This window comes from Pinus tabuliformis, chromosome 8, assembly GCF_031772625.1.
Source record: "Pinus tabuliformis cultivar Carrire ecotype Pingquan chromosome 8, CPIR1, whole genome shotgun sequence".
NCBI classification, from domain to species: Eukaryota; Viridiplantae; Streptophyta; class Pinopsida; order Pinales; family Pinaceae; genus Pinus; species Pinus tabuliformis.
The window spans coordinates 920,198,974-920,217,958 of record NC_142294.1 but is presented as its reverse complement, the minus strand read 5'-3'; the positions used below and the strand labels follow the sequence as shown (position 1 = coordinate 920,217,958).

At 35.7% G+C, this 18,985-nt stretch overlaps 2 pseudogenes; both read left to right on the top strand.

Annotated features, from left to right (window-relative positions):
- The first annotated feature begins 2,154 nt into the window (after positions 1 to 2,154).
- On the top strand, positions 2,155 to 3,371 carry LOC149238525 (uncharacterized; annotated as a pseudogene).
- A 10,853-nt stretch (positions 3,372 to 14,224) lies between these two features.
- On the top strand, positions 14,225 to 17,293 carry LOC149238524 (magnesium-protoporphyrin IX monomethyl ester [oxidative] cyclase, chloroplastic-like; annotated as a pseudogene).
- Positions 17,294 to 18,985: the final 1,692 nt, after the last annotated feature.

Sequence of the window (18,985 nt, the reverse complement as noted above, 5' to 3'; positions counted from 1 at the left end):
TTGAAACAAGGTGGGAGAGACATCACTTGTAAAGGCGGATCCTATGTTTTTTTTTTTAATCTACAATTTTTTATATAGGGTATCAATCACAAATCTATTGTACTGCTTTATGTATTCAAATTTAATCACTTTCTTTGTATTATATGTGAATGGGATACATTTCCTGCTCTCTAAAACTTGGATCAACATTCCAAATTTTTCTCACTTTCTTATATATTTCAATTTTCATATTTTCATTGCATCATGTAATTGCCTGCTTTTCTACTCTCTTGATTTGGCCTTTCTTCTGTATTTCTTGATGTATGGATTGAACTTTCTCATCTACATTAGAGCTTTGAAAATATTGGGTGTTAGTGGAGAACAAATTGTTTATGTTAGTCTATCATGGACCTCTGCTATCGCGGATGTTGTTGGATAAATGACTATATATACTAATATATTGCACTAGAATATAGGGGATGTTATCTTTGCAAATATATATATGGTTGAAAAAGTGGCCCTAATTTTTTCATGATAAAGAAAATACTCAATAAGGGGGTTTTTTGCACTCAAATAAGGATTTTTTTGGTATTGAGCCTCATAATACTTTGGTTTTGATCATTGGAATAATACTATTGTGTGTTCATCATTGCTAGAGACACATTCTGGGTAGTGTACTACCTCTGGGAATAGTTCTGCATGGAACCACAAAGTTTCTATCAAAGGTGAACCTATACATGCATTTTCTGGGAAGTGTATATCACAGACCAGAGTTGGAGGGCTATTCCAATGAGCTGATATTTTGTATATACATCCAGTAATTTTATTTGTCTTCATCATCAGGTTTTTTCCTCCTAATTGTTCACTATAAATTCAAGTTTGAATGTGAAAATGTCCATTTGTCTATTGCATTGGATTTCTGAAGTTGTCATTAGAAATACAAATTTTGTTGGTAACTATAAAGTATAAATGTAAAAGAATTGAATATATGAAGACCACAAAAAGATAGAGAAAGTAAAACCCAAAGAAACCCAAAAGATCAAGTTGGGAAAGGGTTTAGAGGGCACTAAGGAGGAAGCCCTAGGCCAACAATGTCATTAACCTTAATCTCTCTTGTCATCCAATGCTGAAAATAAGTATGTGATGAGATTTCTAATGTCCACCTACCTAATAAATCTGGTAGATCTTGTCATAATGATTGTTGTGACCAAAATCATTTAGAAGGTAAAAATAATAGGTAGTGAACCTAGAATCAGCAATGTGGAAAGATCCATCTCATAGAGCCTATGGTCAAAGGTGAAGCATCTCATGAAGGAGTAGGGAAATTCATCTATCACCTTATATTGTAAACAAATATTTGAGCCATAAGAAATTCGATATCAATGTTCAAGTTTTGGAGCAAAGAGGAAGATATAGCATGTAAGTTGTTTATGATATAGTAGCAAGTTGTATAGAGAATTGGATAGTTGTAAGGATATATATTTTGGCTTAAGTGGAAGTTTACCATGCAACAAGTCCTGTGCGGCATGGTCATAACATGGAAAGTCATGGAAGTGTCGATGGGCCAAAAGTGTGAGATAGTTTTCCTTGCATTAATATACTCTAAGAGAATAGTAATGAGTATTATCTCAAGTAGTTCCATCATGTTTCACTTAGGCACAGGTTCCAAGCTTCACAATTGTAAAAGAGAGGTGTCACTAAGGTATGGAAGAGGAAGATCTAAGCCCAAATATCTTCGAAGTTGGCCTGGAAATATTTTTTCTATATAATTTCTGATCCTTCGTATCCTCTACTCCACCTTGATTTTGTTGTTGGGATTACACGGAGGGATGGGCCAGAGTATACTACTCCAGTGTAAGTGTATGATGTCACCATTTCTACCTCCTATTCTTTATAGGTGAGAGTAATATTATATGCCTCCTTCTCAGACATGTTGAAATCCTGATTATTTGATTTTGTAAGGTTGACCTGAAATCCATAACTATCAAAAATTGAGCTAAAAGTGTCTAGATGTTTTTGGAGTCCTGTGATTATGTGTGATAAAAGGACAATGTCATCCACACAACAGACTTCCGATGGTAATCCCATAGAGAAGGCAACCACCTATATCACTTTGAAATTAGATCCTCTAAATTGTCAATATAAAGTTGAAATTAGTATGGGACCTTAGCGACAATGGACATATTTGCTTTGACTTGTATGGTGTTGTGTATTCCATTCCATTTTAGTGGTTTTTGTGGGATTGTAGTAGCACACCAACTTGGATTTTTCTCACAAACACGAGCAAAGGGAGAATGTAAAGATAAGCAGAAGAAAATCATTATTTCCAGAGCATTTGCACAACATAGGTCCAAGGAGATAACATTGTCCCAATAGTTGAAACAACAACAATAAAAATCCAAGAGAAAGATGCTCACCCAGAGAGAGAGAATAGTAGTCATTTTGTTGAACACCAACATTATGAACCCTGGGTCGAAGGAGCATCACAATGGGTTTCTTTTGATTTGCCCACAAAAGGTTGTTCAAGCTTTAGTTCTAGTCACAATCATCATTGTCTGCAGCAATTGCATCGTCCTTCTCTACCATCGTCTAGGTCATGATTTTGCCCCTAATTAGGTATATTTTTCCGCAGAGGAATATATCAGTCTCTCTTTACGATTCACCTTCATCCTCCTCTATCTCAAGGGAAGCTATTGCATCTAATATATCTCATGTTGGTGACTATGATGGTAGCTCTCTGCATGAGCCATTACCATTAGCACTATCTAGGGAAGCTATTGTAGCAAACAGAGCTTGTGCAAATGCTAGAACTATACATATAAGAGCATTTTAGCAAGTGCCCCACCCCATTTGAAGAACATGAGAGAGATGAAGAGAAATGGCTTAAAGGTGTTCTCCCAAGGGATAACATTAAACAACATTCCTACATTGGGCATTTCAAATGTATCAGATTGGGTTGCAAAATTTGCTTCTACTAATTTGTCACCGTGGTCTAATTCAATGCAATAGTGGGGTTTCCATAGGCAACAAGAGCTACAGCAACAGTAGAGGCAATAACAATGGATGCCACAAACTATTCCTCAACATGGGTCATCCTTTTTAGCACCTGGATACTATGGGTATCCTTCATCAATGGTTGGAACTATGACAATAAGGAATCAATACCAGTTTTCTTAGCCCCTCCCTATCAAAGGCCTCATTCGAAATTCTTAAGAAATGACACCAATTTGGTGCCTTCTCCACTCCAAACTGCACCGGTAGTTCAAATTTGATATGTTATACCAATTTGCTCTATTCCACCTGTGTGGAGGACTTTACCACAAAACCCAGACCCAAGTTCCTTAGATAATGAAGACTCCACACAACAATTTCTCAATCAGCTTAGGCTTTGAAATTTGTCTAAAACAAGTTGATCTATTGATATTCTTCACATTTCACTCTGAAATTTTCCTCTCTTCGAGGTTGTTATTTATATGAGAGAGCAGTGTCTATTACAAATTCTGACTATGTTGAATGCTTATGCCATATGCATTTTTTAGGGTGTTCAAATCTCTCAACCTATATGACTAGATGCTATTATCCATATAAATATCGTTATAGCAAATTTCTCCTACCTATTTCGCTAATGCCATGAGTGCCTAACAGATTGTCATAAAGGAGTTGTGTATTTTGGAAGTTGTTCTGACTTCTAGTATCAGCAGTCTCGGGATATAATCATTTTGGTGGTAAATCATGAACAGGAGGTAGTATGATTTTGACACTAGGTGCAATTGAAACAAGGTCGAAGAGACATCACTTGTAAAGGTAGATCCTATATATTTTTGTTTTAATCTACAATTTTGATATAGGGTATCAACCACAAATCTATTGTACTTATTTATGTATTCATATGTAATCACTTTCTCTGTATTATATGTGAATGGGCTACATTTCCTGCTCTCTAAAACTTGGATCAACATTCCAATTTGTTCTCACTTTCTTATATATTGCAATTTTCGCATTTTTATTTGCATCGTGTAATTTCCTGCCTTTCTACTCTCTTGATTTGGCCTTTCTTCTGTATTTATTGATGTATGGATTGAACTTTCTCATCTGCATTAGAGCTTTGAAAATATTGGGTGCTGGTGGAGAACAAATTGTTTATGTTAGTCTATCATGGACCACTGATATGGTGGATGTTGTTGGATAAATGAATGTATATATTCTGATATATTGCACTATAATATTGGGGATTTTATCTTTTCAAAGAGATATATGGTTTAAAAAGTGGCCCTGTTTTTTTCTTGATAAAGAAATTACTCAATAAGGGGGTTTTTTGCACTCAAATAAGGATTTTTTTTTTATTGAACCTCATAATACTCGGGTTTTGATCACTAGAATAATAATCTTGTGCGCTCATCATTTCTAGAGACACATTCTAGGCAGTGTACTACCTCTTAGACAATTATGCTTCGAACCATAAAGCTAATATCAAAGGTGAACTTGTACATGCATTTTCTCGGTAGCGTATATCACACACCATAGTTGGAGGGCTATTCCAATGAGCTGATATTTTGTATATGCATCTAGTAGTGTTGTTTGTCTTCATCACTAGGTTATTTGCTCCTAAATTATTCACTGTAAATTCAAGTTTTGAATGTGAAAATGTCTATTTTTCTATTGCATTTTATTTCTGAAGTTGTCATTGGAAATACAAATTTATTTGGTGACTGTTAAGAAGAAATGCAAACGAATTAAATATATGAAGTCTTCCAAAAGACAGGGATAATAAAACCCCGAGAAACCCAAAATATCAAACTGGGAAAGGGTCTAGAGGGTGCTAAGGAGGAAGCCCTAGGCCAACAATTTCATTAACCCTAATCTCTCATATCATCCAATGTTGAAAAGAAGCATGTGATGATATTTCTAATGTCCACCTACGTAATAAATCTGGTAGATCTGCTCATAATGATTCTTGTCACCAAAATCATTTTGAAGGTAAAAATAACAAGTAGTGAACCTAGAATTAACAATGTGGAAAGATCCATCTCTTAGAGCCTATGGTCAAAGGTGAAGCATCTCATGAAGGAGTAGGGCAATACATCTATTGCCTTGTATTGTAAACAAATATTTGAGCCATAAGAAATTCGATATCAATGTTCAAGTATTGGAGCAAAGAAGAAGATTTAGCATGCCAACTATTTATGATACTTTGTCTAGCAAGCTGTATAGAGAATTAGATAGCTGTAAGGATATCTGTTTTGGCTTGAGTGGGAGTCTGCCATGCAACAAATCCTATGTAGCATGGTCATAACATGGAAAACCATGGAAGTGCAGAGGGGCTAAAAGTGTGAGATAGTTTTCCTTGCATGAATATACTTTGAGAGCATAGTAATGAGTACTCTCTCAAGTAGTTCCATCCTATTTCACTTAGGAATAGGTTCCAAGCTTCACAATTGTAAAAGAGAGAAGGTGTCACTAAGGTATGGAAGAGGAAGATCTAAGCCCAAATATCTTGGAAGTCGATCTGGAAACATTTTTTCTATAGTGTTTTTGATCCTTCATATCCTCTACTCCACCTTGATTTTGTTGTTAGGATTACACTGAAGGATGGGCCAGAGGATACTACTCTAGTGTAAGTGTAGGATGTCACCATTTCTACCTCCTCTTATTTATAGGTGAGAGTAGTTTTAGATGCCTCCTTCTCAGACATGTTGAAAACCAAAATATTTGATTTTGCAAGGTTGACCTAAAGGCCATAACTATCATAGAATGAGCTGAAAGTGTCTAGATGATTTTGGAGTCCTATGATTATGTGGGATAAAAGGACAATGTCATCCACACAGCAAACTTCCGATGGAAATCCCATAGAGAAGGAAACCACCTGTATCACTTTGAAATGAGATCTTCTAGTTCGTCAATATAAAGTTGAAAGAGTATGGGTGATGATGGACATCTTTGCTTTGACTTGTATGGTGTTGTGTATTCCATTTGTTTTTACCATCTTGGTATGGGCCTTGCCAGTAATCATCTTATAGAGAGTCATAAATATGAAATCCTAAGTTCAATGGAAGTACATCTTTTCCAGATTCAAGTTTTCATGAAACAATTGATTTCATGAAAATTTATGAACTTCAATTTTTGTTTTTGTAATTATCCTTTTCCTACTTCAAATGTTGGAGCCATTTGTGGAATCAGTGTCTGCTAGACTAATAAGATGAATCAAGAATATTTTTCTCATTGGAGAGATATTAATTCAAGACATTAATAAGTATACATTCTTCAGACCAGCAGTATCTTCTAGTAAGATGAAATATATTCTCATAAAAATAAATCAGAGTGAACTCTGGCAAATATTGATAAAGCAATCAAAATGGAAAATTCCATATTTTTTTGTAGTTAGTTGTTATATTTAATTCTAACAAAACCCAAGGGGTTAGCTCAACTGGTTGTTGCCAATGTTTTTGGTCATTAGCTAGTTCCATGTCAGCAGACACCTGGTTTGAGTCCCACTGGGTTAGGTGCACTAGTATATGTGGATGGTTCTACTAGAAGTTCCATCCATGAATGCAGGGAAGCATCCCTTCAATTTCCTTGCAATGTTTTCCTTGAAAAAAAGGATTTAGTCCTAACTCATCTACTGCAAAACTGAAAGCAAAGTATTCAAATTTGATTTATAGTGAACGTAAAAAATATATTAGTCCAAAAAACAAATTACAAGGCCTTTTAATTCCAACACTTATTTATAATCACAAAGAGAGGAAGAAGACATTTAACAGATCCCTCAATTACTTTAGGACTCAAAAGATCATTTCTGGAAATGACAGATTAATATTTAGATATCCTCCTCCACATTTTTTATACAAAAACAAGGGTAACATGTAGCCCTAAACAAAATATATCTTCCTTATATAATTTAAGTTTCAACTTCCATATACAAAAATCAAGAGCTAACTTTAGACACCATAGTATACCTAAAGGTAGTTATTATGGACCCAACCTAATGGCCGCTGATAAACAAGGAAATAGTAAGCAAATAGCCAAATCGTGTGCTCTCAAAAGAGTTCCAAAGAGTTGCTTCCTATTAACGATTAAGAGGTGGAGTTAAGAATCACTTTTATTAGGATGTTCACAATCGAAGAGGACATGATTCTTTGGCAACAATTTCTTTCATTTGGGGAAGTTAATGGCCCCTTCAACACATTAGAATGTGGATGCAAGGGAGAACTACTTAACATAGTGTTGAAGGAAATGTAACTAGGTTCGGTCTTCATAAATGTACTTTTGATATTTGTACTTATTCAAGAAAATAAATATTATTTTTATAATATATGTCAATGAGTTCCTTTCTCATTGCAATAGGTCTAGCACATGTTTAAGTGTTGTAGGTGAGTCAAGGAATCAAAAGAAAAGGTTGAAGACCTTAAAGGCATGTGACACCTTGTATGTTTATGTATTAAAGTCAAGAGAATACCTCCAAGCAAAGTCAACAAGTCTCCTCCATGTAACGACACCTACAAAAGAAGCACTCTGAATTATAAATGTCAAGTCGGCTTAAAAGGAGGGACAATCCTATAAATTTAGAGGTTGTCCACTCCATTATAACGTAAAGAATCCATATCCAAAATCATTTAAGAAAAGATGTGAGTAAAGGGTGATCAAGTGACAAGAAAGGGGGCCTCTAGTGAAACGTACAAGGACAAGTCTAGGTTGAATTTAAGAGGATTGTTTTCTAGGGTAGAAAATAGTCACACATGCGAGAAACAAAGCCTCTTCTTGCGGTCATTATAGCACTATCATCACTTTCACATAAAATCATTGGTTGGGCAATCTAAGTAGGCCTATAAGGCCCCTCACTCAATCGTAGAAGGTGCTCTCTCAAGGGAAGAAGGAAAAGGTCAACATCGCAAAGAAAATAGTCTCATGTGCAAAGGTAAAGAGGTTGTCTTTGTTGTCATAACAGCCCTCCCATTACAATAATACAAGTCCATTGATTGGTGATGAGAAGAAAAGAATCATCATAAGACAAGGGTCTCATCAAAGGTATCTCTTCTAGAGAAAGTGCAATAATGTTTACCAACAAGTTGGAAGAAGAACGAAGTGCCAGAAGGAGGAGGACAAAGTGTCAGGGAACAAAGTGCAGAAAGGAGAAAGGACTTGACTTGTGCTTGGAGGATATTATTATCAGGGGTCTAGGGTTTGGCATTGATCAATAAGAAGCTTCAATAAGAGAAACTTACTAAAGATTTTTCCTCTCAAGAGAAGATAGGTTTTGGCCCTGGAAGAGAGCCAACATCTTGCGTTCTTGTTCTTATGGTTTTGGTAGCAGTTTGATGAAGTGCACATACATGCATTAATAAGAATAAGAAGAATATTAAGATAATAAGGAAAACTAAAAAGACTCCACAAATTGTTATCAAGTAACGAAGAATCACACTACACTTATTCAAGATTCTTCAACATGGTATCAGAGCTAAGGTAACACATCAAGGAAAGGGAAACTCAAGAACACTTATCAAGGAAGGACATCTACAAGGTTGAAGCATCAAGCCTAGAAGTCTCATTCACTTCAAGTAAAATAAGGTCTCCAATCCATCATTCCTCATGGAAGTATACATAGCAAGAAGAAGAGCCTTACATAAAGGCACCTACAAAGAAGAGCAGGTTGAAGCAGGAGCTACATCAAGCTACAAGTTATCAAGCAAATCTCATCATCAAGCAAGTGAACTTGGAGAAGTAAACTTAAAGAACATCAAGATCCTAGGAAGGCAAGCCATCAAGTCTTCAAGGAGAAACCAAATTCACTACTTCTCAAAATCTATCAATTAAGTACATGTCCCCTTCTGAATATACATCAATGTCTTTTTGCAAGGAAATCAATAAATTGGTAGGTACCAATAAATTTTTTGCATGGAAGAAGAGGACCGGTTTACTTCTCAAGGAGAATGAACTTCTATAACATGTCAAAGGGAATGTCACTATCCCTACTAAGGAACAAACTCAAGCCTTATATAAGTACAATAAGAATGAGACAATATCACAAAGGATTCTAATAGAATCAATCAAAGACTCTTTCATTCCTTATGTCTCCAAATTTGAAACATCAAAAGAAATTTATGATAAGCTAGTAGAGCTATTCTCGGTATCCACAATCGGAGAAGTAATATCTCTAAGGAATGAATTGTACAAGATGAAGATAAAAAAGGAAGGAATAGTTCCCTACTTCATGAAAATCTATGAAATGAGAGATCAACTTCAAGACCTTCGGGAAGTCATGTTTGACAGAGAGATGAAAATTGTAGTACTCAATGCTCTACCTAAGGATTGGGGAAACTTTACATCAAGCATATATGCCAAGAAGGAAGCAACCACACTTAGTGAAATGTGGTCTCTATGTATGACAGAGGAAACCAGACTTAAAGCAAAGGAAGATGTGGGATCAAAGGAGCAAGAATTTGCTACCATGGCCAAGACAAAGGGAAAATTTTGCTAATTTTATCCATGAAGAACAAACAACAAAGACATGTCCAAAATCCAATGTTTTGGATGCCAAGAATATGGACACTACAAAAGGAAATTTCCTAAGCTTAAGAATGACACCAACAACAAAAGAAAGAGGGGAGAATCTCACATGACTCATGAGGTGAAAGAAGAAGAAAAGAAGCAAAAAAAGGAAGATTCTCCAAATCTCTACTATGGATAGGTCAAACTCTTTACTTCAAGTCTTCTTTCAAAGTTTTGAGTAGGATAGGAGCATGTAGGAATAAAATAAAATTGCATGGCTAGAAACATCTTCTAGAATCTAGAAAAATGAAGTACATAGAGTTCTAGATACTCATGTAGAAATAACATTTATAAATGAGAACAAAAATGCATGGTTAGAAATATCTTCTAGAATATAGGAGCATGATGAACATAGCTCAAGATATTCATATAGAAGGAGCATACCTAGAATAGGACCTCATCCACTATGAAAGAAAATTGATCATGAAAAAGAATCTTAGAAGACCTCCATCATCAAAAGAAAATAAACATTTGCAAGGCAAGGGTCTTTAAGATCCTATGATGGAATCTTCAAAAGAAGGTTCATAAACCAAAGCAGATGTCTCATTGGGAATCCCATTCATGGGATTCAAGAAAAGGATGATATGTAGGCAAGATAAGATGAAGCAAGAAGGGCCACACCAAGGACAACCAAATGAAGCTAAGATGATCAAAGGAGAATCAAGATGAGGTATGTATGCATCAAAGTTTAGTCATGTTATCATTTTTATATTATTGAGTCATGGGAATAGTTCTATAACATGATCAAGTATGAAAGAATCTCTTTCACCAAGGACATGCTCGAAGGCATGTACTACAATGCTATGAAGGTCAACAAAATAATATGCTCACATAAGGAGTATAAGATTGTTGACTATGAAGCAAGAAGAAATGTTGATTGGTCCAGGAAGCAAGAAATAAATAAATGCTCTCACAAGAAGCATAAGATGGTTGATCTATCTATTTAAGAATAAGCAAATGAAAAAAGAGATCAAGCATGTGAAGAACACCATGATCACCAAGAATCATTATCTAACAAGATACTTTGAAGAAATCTCTCGAAAGAAGGCAGGACAACTCTGACAAAGGAAGGAAAGACCCTTGACACCTATGAAGGCCTTGGAGATATGAAATATGCAGATAACTTATTCTACTCTACAAATATTTCGTGATGAAGAAGCCATCCAACAAAAGAAAAAGCAATGTTGAAGCAATATCAGGATGAATTCATGATGGGTTACTAGGTCGAAGCATGTAAACTAGCAAATAAAATGAAGCATCCATGAGAAGAGTATTCTGAAGCATGGATAGATGACAGAGTAGCCAGATGACAAGAAAACCTGATGTACGGTAAGAAAGACACTTTCCGTGAAGGAAGCAATGACATGACAAACCAGGAAGGTAAGTGATCGATGGATGGTGCCCTACCTAGAAGAAGTTAGAACAAAGACTTCATGAAAACAAAGAAAGGAAGGAGATAAAGTAGTTGAAGGACCCATCAAGAAGAAGTTGTTAATGAATGAAAGAGACCCTAGTTAAGAGGGAGCTCTGACAAGTCCCTAATCAAGAGGGAGTTTTAGATCACCCCTGATTATAAAGGAGTGACAATTGTATTTTTCCATTTCATGGGTCATGCACTAGACCAAGACTAACAATCGTAAGTCTAGATGAAGGCCATGAATGGAAATGTAGACACAATATAGACATAACATTATTGTCTTCACTTGGAAAGAAAGAATGGGAGGATTAGGTAATCATCTGGCATCTGATACTCTTTGAGGATGTATAGGGCATCCAAGACAAGAGTAGGCAATAGGACCAATATTCTTGGAGGGTTGGGAACCCAATATAAGAATAGCTCTAGAAGGTCATACTCAGAGAACACCCAAGTGGGTGTGTACCTTGAGAGATAATGATGAAGGTGTCTATAAATAATTGGTCTCACCAATATTGTAGCTCATGATCTCATGAAGAGATGGAGTTGTTAGTCAAGACCTTGCAATATGACAATGTTTATTGATATGATGCTATAACAGATGGATTGCAAATCTGGTTTCTCTTACGTGAATTCTTCAAGATTGAAACATAGCCAAACACCTTGTAATGTTGTATGAATATTGTTAGGTAAAATTGTCTCGGGGTTTGAGTCAAGGTTGACCTGGTTAAATAGTAGTGGTTTTGGGCACATGGTATAGTGTACCCATGGTATTATGGTCTGTGGTATTGCATGTAATGGAGCCTATAAAATTATGGGAATAATTCATTGTAATGTAGGCCTGGAGGTGAGCGGTGAAGGCTCACTTGGCCGGATTGGCCAGGGTTTTGGCCAATGCTAATGAGATCTCATTGGGTTGGGTTTTTCCCCAGATTTGGGGTTTTCCTGGATAAATATTATGTGTATAATATTTATGTGTATTGTTGCTGGTTATTTTATTATTCCTCTCTATAAATCTTAGTAAATCTCAGTAATAATTTATTTCTCTGTCGTAAATTTCTTAACAACTGGTATCAGAGCTAGGTTGGCTTCAGAAGAACGTTTTTTTTTTCCAAGGGTTTGTATTGGCCTGGTAGATAGAGAGATAATTGAGTTTTACTTTCCGATCTGGATCAAAAGCAATAGATTGTGAAGCAAAGCTGCACATTATTGGGTCATGAAAGATTCAGTGGATGAGAAGGATATGTTCACATGGATTAATTAATTGATGAACCATGTACCTTAAAAGAATTCCTGGATAATTGGTGGTTATAGCGATTGGTGACCCATGTAATTCGGTAGATGGGTTATTTTTATATGGACATTGATGTCATATGTACAAAGACAACAACAAGGGTAAAAAAAAATATTATAATGGAGTGAAATTTTTAATTTGCATGTAAATGGGCATACTTCTATAAGACCTGGTAACGCATGCGTACCCCTGGGTAATTACCAGTAAAGTCTAGGTTAGACGTAGGTAATAGGGGGATTTCGGTTTAACAAATCCCAGGTAAAAACTTTGAAGGGGGTAAGGGCTAGAGTGAGCAAGATTGTCTCACTTAGCAGGTTTTGGTTGGATTTAGTCAAGGAAACCCAAGTTAAGTTTAGGGGGAATTGTTAGGTAAAATTGACTTGGGGTTTGATTCAAGGTTGACTTAGTTAAATAGTAGTGGTTTTGGGCACATGGTATAGTGTATCATGGTATTATGGTATGTGGTATTGCATGTAATGGAGCCTATAAAAGGCTAGGAATACTTCATTGTAATGTAGGCCTGGAGGTGAGCGGTGAAGGCTCACTTGGCCGGATTGGCCAGGGTTTTGGCCAATTCTAATGAGATCTCATTGGGTTGGGTTTTTCCCCAGATTTGGGGTTTTCCTGGATAAATATTATGTGTATTATAGCTGGTTATTTTATTATTCCTCTCTGTAAATATCAGTAATAATTTATCTCTCTGTCATAAATTTCTTAACAAATACCTCCTTAGTTAAGAGGGAGTGTTGAAGGAAATATAACTAGGTTCGGTCTTCATAAATTTACTTTTGATATTTGTAATTATTCAAGAGAAGAAATATTATTTCTATAATATATGTCAATGAGTTTCTTTCTCATTGAAATAGTTCTAAAACATGTTTAAGTGTTATAGGTGAGTCAAGGACTCAAAAGAAAAGGTTGAAGACCTTAAGGGCATGTTACACCTTGTATGTTTATGTATTAGAGTCAAGAGAATACCTCCAAGCAAAGTCAACAAGTCTCCTCCATGCAACGACACCTACAAAAGAAGCAATCTGAATTATAAATGTCAAGTCGGACTAAAAGGAGGGACAGTCCTCTATATATAGAGGTTGTCCACTCCATTATAATGCAAAGAATCCATCTCTGAAATCAGCGAAGAAAATATGCAAGTAAAGGGTGATCAAGTGACAAGAAAGGGAGCCTTTAGTGCAGTGTACAAGGAGAAGTCTAGGACGAAGTTAAGAGGATTGTTTTCTAGGGTAGAAAACAATGACACGTGCGAGAAACAGAGCCTATTCCCGCGGTCATTACAACACTATCATCACAGTCACATAATAGCATTGGTTGGGAAATCTAAGTAGGCCTATAAGGCCCCTCACTCAAGCGTAGAAGGAGCTCTCTCAAGCGAAGAAGGAAGAGGTCAACATCACAAAGAAAACAGTCACACGTGCGAAGGTAAAGAGGTTGTCTCTACTGTCATAACAACCCTCCCATTACAATCATACAAGTTCATTGATTGGTGAAGAGAAGAAAAGAATCATCATAAGAAAAGGGTCTCATCAAATGTATCTCTTCGAGATCAAGTGCAACAAGGTTTATGAACAAGTTCAAGGAAGAATGAAGTGCCAGAAGGAGGAGGATGAAGTGTCGGGGAACAAAGCATAGAAAGGAGAAAGTAATTGACTTGTGCTTGTAGGATATTATTGTCAGGGGTCTAGGGTTTCACATTGATCAATAAATATCTTCAATAAGAGAAACTTACTAAAGGGTTTTCCTCTCAAGAGAAGAGAGGTTTTGGCCCTGGAAGAGAGCTAATATCTTGTGTTCTTGTTCTTATGGTTTTGGTAGCAGTTTGATGAAGTACACACTCATGCATTAATAATAAGAAGAAGAAGATTAAGCTAACAAGGAAAAGTAAAAGGACTCCACAAACTGTTATCAAGTAACGAAGAATCACACTAGACTTATTTGCCCAAGATTCTTCAACACATAACACAAGTGAACCTAATAGGATGGATGGGGATGGGGCTTTGGAGCTTTATCAGGTTATTTTTTGGCACCATCAGAGCATCTATGCATGAGATAGAACAGTGACCATTGGATAACCAAAGCACACATGAATATAGTACATTAGACCAAGTTGGTCTTAAGCAACTCCTAAGGTCTAATATCCTAATATCCCCTCTTAAAAACAACTTGGGATAGGACAAAGGATTTACAAAACGGCATGGGACAAGAGGGAGGCATTATGCCTAAACCCACTTGAGAGAGGGAAGGAGGCATTACAAATTTACAACTAATACCATATAAAGGAAAAGAACATTATTTTTATCCTTAAGGCTTTATGAAAAAAGAAAAACACCAATAAAGCTTCAAAAAAAAAATCCAAACTTTTCATAAGCCAAAAATTGCTTCCAACCTTTGTGAAAATCTTTTATGGTTAAGGCTTCTAGCCTAGAACACAAGTCTCGACACACCTTCAATGCAGATCTTCAGAAATTTCGTTGCACAATCCTTTCAAAATTCCCAAAAAAATTTGTCCAAGTAATTATCCTCTTCACATGGATTGAAAATCCAAAAAACAAAAGTGAATTGTGATTCTTTTTTATGGAGAATCCTCTCTGTAAATTCTTCTACCTAAAAGAAAAAATAAGTCTGAAACCCTTGAAGAAATGTTGTAATTTTTTTAAATGAAATTTTCAATCTATAGGTTGTTGACTGAGTGCATGAGGTTGAACCTTGAAATGCTCAACGAGTCTTCCAGGGATAAGCCAAACCCTACACAAACTCACCCAGTAATAAAGAGTTTGAACTTTTGACGAGATTAACCATGTCCTCCCCTCGTTTTTCTACCGATCTAAGTAACTTGCAAGTAACCAGGAGACTTGATGAGTCTTGTTCCAGTGGTTACCTTGAAACTCTAGAAAATTAACCCTCGTCCAACCTTTACAAAGATCCAACTCAATATACATTCTTTCTCTATTCAGAAGAAAAAGGCTTTACAATTTAGCAAACAAACCTGCAAATAAAACATTTCTCAGTTAGCAAGATAGTCTTCCAAGAATTTCTCTCCATATGCTTTGAATGAAGGAGAAGCCTAAGTTTCTTAACACATATTTTGAGCCTCTCTAAGGCAGTCAACAGTTCTCCACCATTTTCACCCTGGAATGGACCCCGTCATAGTATCCTTGAGCTAAACCTATGAATTCCCCTCCACTAGTTGTTGTTTATGGGAACCCTGTAATGCTTCCTTTAAAGGATTACAAACACCTACCCACAACCTGCAAATTTACCAAATTGGTTGTGTCAAGTTGCAGCCAAAAGCACAAGTGGTTGCTTTCAGCAATTTGACAATGACTTCTCTCCTGTACGCCTTACATCCAGGCGCAGAGTCTATCCTCTTTCCAATGATATGTTGAGTGACTGTTAATTTAGTAAACTTTAATAAATTCAAATATCTAGACATCTTAAAAAATAAGATAAAATGTAGGGGTTAATACAGTCACTTTTTCTCTCAAGTAAGCATGGTTTTATGGCTTTTGTTACATACTTGGCCTGTGATTTTGATGCCTTTGTGTGATATAGATATGGAATTACAAGAAACAATTGAGTTAAAAAAAATGGATTTGATGAATATCTATTTGTGTCTTGTTATGAGATGACTTAGTGAATGGGTATGCAGGAAACTGACCTAACACAAATGTTCATTTGCAGAAAACCAACCTAGTTTTGGCTAATATATTTTCCCTTATGTCCAGAGATGAAGCTCACCATGAAGGGTGTGCTATCTTACTTTGTAGACAACATTTATCAGATTAAAGCCGTAGTTTTTTGCTGCAAAAATGCCCCCCTTTCACAGCTACCTACGTTTGTTGGCACTACAGTTTACTAGATTGGATATATTTCCATTTAAAACTTACATTGGATAAAGTATTTATTTGGAATAAAAAAAAAATTGCCACTATAATTGCATTTTATGCTGTAAGTTTTATTGACTTTGTCAACTCAATCTTTGACACATTGGGTTACAGGATTTTGAACAAGGGTTTATTAGATTTCAATCTTGCACTAGAGCTCAGTTTCCTAGCTAATGCATGCAAATATACTTTCTTCAAGCCTAATTTCATATTCTATGCCACTTACTCATCTGAGAAGATCGATTACTGAAGATGTATTACCATCTATAGGCACCTAATAGAAAACCCCGAGTATCAAGTGTATCATATATTCAAGTACTTTGGGAACTGGTGCCAGGATGAGAATAGGCATGATGACTTTTTCTCGGTTTTATTGAAATCACAACCACAGTTTCTGAATGAATGGAAGGTCAAGCTTTGGTGAAGGTGTTTTTGTCTCTTGGTGAGTTAATATTGAATTACATCTAATATATCCTAAAGATCTAGGCAATATGATGTCTTCTATTTTCATTCAATATTTATTGGATGTTTTTCTGTTTCTTATTTTGTGTGAATGATTTCTTCTAGGTACACTTGCTTTCCTTTTGTAGGTATATGTGACAATGTACTTGAATGATTGCCAGAGGACAACATTTTATGAAGGCATTGGACTAAATATAAAGAGTTTGATATGCATGTTATCACTAAGGTTGGTTAGAAGCTTCATATAGATCACAATACTTAGAAGTTGTTTTGTGTGTCTAAAATTGAGTTGTAGTGATGTTTTGTGTGGGAGGGATTTTAGAAATGTATTTTTCTTACTGATGCAGACAAACCAAACTACAATAAGGATTTTTTCTTGTTGTCTTACATGTTGACAATCCAAAATTCAAAAAGAAAATTGATAGGATGGTAGACATCAACAAACAGATAATAACAATTGGAGAAAGCCAAGCTCCTAGCTTTGTGAAGAATCTCCAAAGAATTCCTCTTATAGCTGTTTTAGTGTGAGAACTAATAACAACTTATTTGATGCCGCCTGTGGATTCTGGTTCTTTGCATTGCGCTGATTTTGAGCCATTTGTTGTGTACTATATGCATTTCATACATGCAGAACTGCACAGTTGCACTATATTGTCAAGAATGGAGCTCTATGACTCTATGCTTTTCTTTGTATTTGTTTGAATTTTGAGATGTGCTACCATTTTCTATCAAAGCATTCATATTCTGGCAAAAGTTTGTCTTTACATATGCACATGCTATATGCAACGTTGGATTATGTAATCTAAATTTCTCAACAATAAAAAGTCCCTATGCATTTTTAGTAAACAAAATATTTAGACTCAATGGGTGTTTTTATGCCATGATTTGTGCAAACATTAATCTGTCATAGCTTGACAAAAGTGGTAGAGAAAAGATTAATCTCTCCTACCTCGACAGAAGTGGTGGTCAAGATCAACACATACAAGAACTTTTTGGTGGAATATTATCAAAATTGATAGAGGGATATGCAAGATTGTACATTAAGAACCTTGACAAGCACGCCCATTGAAGCTTGCAACATTGTTTATATGAAGAACAAATTATGTTTCTTTTTTCCAAACATGTAAGTTGGTATATTATAGTTTAATGACTATGTTTTATTATTATCATATATGTTTTTATACTTTATCAAAAAAATTGCCAAGACTTCACAATGTTTTATAACTTAGTAAAAGAATCACCAAGACATTACAAATTTTTATTATTCAATGAAAGATTTGCCAAGATTTTATAGTCCAGTGAAAGATTCATTTTGATTTTACAAGATAATATAATCTGGTGAGAGATTCGCCAAAAAAATTATATATACATATTATATTATTGATAAAATCACCTTCCATTTTTCCTATGTATCACGAGGATTCGCCCATTTATTATACATATAAATTTAGGGGAGTTCTTAAAATTTTTTCTTGTGTATTGGTTATTGCTCAAAACGAAGATAGAGAAAAGGCTGAAAATTTGGCGCCTAAAATGGTTATCACGAGATAGACGCCTAATACTGATAAAATGTGTCCTAGAAGCAATCTTGGTCTACTAGATATCTCTAGCTTGGGTTCTAAAATCAACACTGGAAAGGATCAGAAGGGTATGCTTTAAATTCCTATGGTCGAGGAATTAAGAAAAGAGTGTCCTCCTCTGGGTCAAATGGAGGAAAGTAGAAATTCCTAAGCTCCTTGGTGGATGGGGGTTTAAAAATATTTTCATGTTTTGTACAACATTGGCGATCAAATGTAGCCAAAAACTGATCACAATGCAGAACTTGTGGACATTAGTCATCATTCATATATATTGCACCAATCCCTCTGGAGGAATGGATCAAGAGGGTGGATAAATTGAGGTCAAACATCTTATCCATCTAGAGAGCAATTATAAACTCTTTTGATCTTATCGGTAATGGATTGGCATGGAGAGTTGGGAATGGTGAGAGGGTGAGAATTGGTTTGAACTCGTGTCTTGGAAGTAGAAATGCACACATCCTCCCCTAGCCCCTAATTCTTTTATCAAGAGATAGAGGCATATCAAGGTTAGCTCACATAGATAGCCTAGAAAATAACACAATTTGGAGACAAGGTTGGAAATTTGTTGAGGAGATTTGACTAGAGGAGTATTTTATAAAGACTTGGAAAGACTACTTGTCTTCTTTGACTAACAGTCCCATTAGGATCATTAATCGTGAGGATGAACTGGTTTGGAGTGTTTCCTCTGTAGGATTCTACACCCCCAAACTCGGGTATATAGCCCTAAATGTAGACATAATTCATGATGAGCCGACGTGGTAGTGGAGAGCTCTATGGAAATATAAATGCCCTTCCAAAGCCAAAATATTCATGT